Below are 3509 nucleotides of genomic sequence, written 5' to 3' on the forward strand. Positions count from 1 at the left end.
GACTCTGACTGCCTCCTTTGTCTATCAGTGAGAACAGGGCCATATCCTGAACTCATTACCACCACAAGAAAACTGTAGATCACAGAAGATAACAACAATCTTGAAATCACAGAGAAAATTCTGCTTTATTATGCTTTCATGTTTGCTTTTATTAGTATGGTTTCAAATTATTATTTTTTTTATTTGGAAGAGAGAAGAAAATAACAAAATAACAACAACAAAGACTAAAACAAAAAACACAAAAACAATAAAGTGATACAGAATTTTAAAACAAGATGATAGGAAATTAATAATGGTTGTTATATTACATATTTTTATCTTCAACAAAATTACTCAGATTATCAGGTAATCAAGAATGCAAGATTGATCAAATAATTAAAGACCATAAAAAACATTAGAAATGATACAGAGCTAAGGATAGCTGGGATAATTGTACTGCTGTTGTCTAACCAGGGTGTTCCAATCTTAGGACTGTAGCAAAAATTATACTTCACCATGCCTAAATAGTCAACCACCAAAAAGCAACTAAAAAGATCTCCATACTAGCTTCAAAGTATTTTTGGTATAAGCATCTACAAATGTCAGCACAAAATTAAACAAATGGACAAAAGTTATGGGAAAATAGGATAAAAAGGCAACAAAACAACCACCAAATCTTCCAGTGCCAATCTAGAGGACATCATAGGAGAACTGTATAATACATATACCTGAAATATTTGAAAGCCTAACAGAGGAGGTTAGAAAAAATGTGGCATACTGCAGAACTGTGGTATTAAACAAGATATAACTAAACAGATAATGTAAATAATGACAAAAATGTAGGAACTGAGTCCATGAAAAAGTTTCAATCAGATAACCAGGTGACTAAAAATCATATTGCAACTATGAGGACAATTTCATACCAGACAATTATATATTCAAAGATGAGCTACATAAAGATGCTTTAAAATAATAAGAGAAAATGAAAGCTAGAATGAACATCTGGTAGATGATTTAAAAAAGACTAATGTGAGTATAAATGGAATAAGTGAAAAATTAGAAGAAAAGAAAAAAATTGAAAATCTTGTTCAAAGAAATAACGGGAGAAAACTCCTCAAGCATAGGAAGGAAATAAACCTACAGATAAGTGAAGCATACAAAATTAAATATAGCCATGACCAAAAGAGAATGTCACATTATACTCAAATTTTCTGAAGTCCACAGGGACAAATTTGTAAAAGTTGTAAGAGAAAGGCAATAAATCACATAAAAAGAGAAACTGATTACAAACACTGCAGACTTCTCTATACAAATATTAAATGCCACAAGGTATTGGAGTGAAGTGTTTCAACCTCTAAAAGACAGAATCTTCCAGCCCCAGTTTATGCATTCTGCAAAACTTTAAAACTGAGGAAGAAGTACAATATTTCCAAATTAAGAGAAGAAAGGAACCAAATGCATCCAACTGGAAACAAAACTTGTGAAATCACAATAATTTTTCCCAAAATCAAGCTTATTAAAAACTAATCTGATGGGCTGGGGATTTAGCTCAGCGGCAAAAAGCGCCTGCCTGGCAAGTGCAAGGTCGTGAATTCAGAAGAGATGGATAAATCCACTTGAGAAGATATGGATATGCCAATATCAGCCAGTTAAATGGAAGATAATAATAATCATCATAATCATCATCATCATCATCATAACCCAAATAAGAAAGACCTTTTCCCAAAGGATTCACCTTGAAATTCTACAAAAATTTATGGACAATCTGATGCTTGCACTTCTGAAACATTTTAATGAAATAAAAAATGAAGAAGTCCTCACAAAGTCATTTTTGGAAACAAGCAGTACCTTTATTCCAAACCCAAAAAGGACCCAACAAGAAAGAACTACAGACATATCTCTTTAACAAACACAGGTGCAAAAATTTTCAATAAGATATTATCAAAGAGAACACAGCAAATCATTAAAATGATCGTACATGGTGACCAATTAAGATTCATTCCAGGAGTGTGGGGGTGGTGCAACATATGCAGGTCAATAAATGTAATACACTGCATAAACAGAGGCAAAGACATAATCATTTTAGTGCACACACACACACACACACACACACACACACACACACTCCAACATCCATTCATTATTTTAAAAACCCTGTAGAAATTAGGAATATAAAGCATTTGAATCAGTTGGATAAAAGCTATCTTGATCAAATCAAGAGCCAATATCTTACTAAAGGGAGAGAAGATGAAAGCTTTCACTCTAAAACAAGAAATAAGGCCAAGATGTCTGTTATCACTACTTTTGTTCAATACACTTCTTGAAATATCAGCTGGAATAATGACAAAAGCAAAGGAAGCAAAAAGGCTAAAGACTGGGAAAAGTTAAATTACCATTATTTGCTGATGACATGATCCTCAACATTAAAGACACCCAAAATTCCACCAAATGACTCCTAGAACTAATTTCCTAATTTAGTAGCAAAGTAATATACAAAGTCAACAATCTGAAATAAATAGTATTCCTCTACACCACTAACAAACTCACTAAGAGGGAAATTAATGAAACAATGCCTTTTGCAAAAGCATGAAGAAAACTGAATCACTTAGGAATTGCATAAAGACTTCTACAATGAAAATTTTTATACTCTGAAATGGGAATTGAAGAGCACATCAGAAAATAGAAAGATCTCCTCTGCTCCTAGATAGGCAGTAAAGTACATTGAAAATTGCTATACTTCATAAATTGTTATATATATTTAACACAATCCTAATCTAAGTACCAATAACATTTCTTATAGAGCTGGAGAAAGAAATCTTAAAATTCAAATGGAAACAGAAGAGACCTAGAACAGTCAAAGCAATTCTGAGTAACAAAGACCAGGCATGGAGGCATCAAGAATCCCAGACTTCAAGTTATACTACAAAATTACAATAATAAAAACAACATAGTCTTGGCAAAACACAGTCGTATGGATCAGTGAAATAGAAGATATAGAATCAACTTCAGGCATATTCAGCTATGTTATGTTTGACAATTGAGCCAAATCCTTATTTTCATACTCAGAGACCTCATGCACCCAGCCCATTGACAATTACCCTTGATCAAGAAGAAACTTAAAACAAAAACAAGATGAAGGAGGATATATCAACTCTGATAAGCTCATCCAATAGGCTCCCATTTTAAAATTTATTTTCTTTTCCCTTGTCTTGGTTACTTTTCTCTCATTGCTAAGACAAAATACCTGCTGCCCAAATTAAGGAAGGAAAGGTTTATTTAGCTCACAGTTTGTGGAGGTTTCAGTCCATACTTGTATAGCTCCGAGGCAGAGTGGCACATGGCAGAGGGCAACAGTTAATGGCGGTGGAAAACAGCAAATGAAACAGAAGCAAAAGGGAAGAGCAGTGGCAAGCAACCTCTTTTCCTCATTCACATTGTATGCAAACTACTAGCCCCAGGGCTGGTGTAGCTCTCACACCCATAATCCCAGCAGTGGATCACAGAGCAATCATAAAATCTAGAAGGCCATC

This window comes from Chinchilla lanigera, unplaced genomic scaffold (genome assembly GCF_000276665.1).
Source record: "Chinchilla lanigera isolate Chin_1 unplaced genomic scaffold, ChiLan1.0 scaffold00102, whole genome shotgun sequence".
In the NCBI taxonomy this organism is placed as follows: domain Eukaryota; kingdom Metazoa; phylum Chordata; class Mammalia; order Rodentia; family Chinchillidae; genus Chinchilla; species Chinchilla lanigera.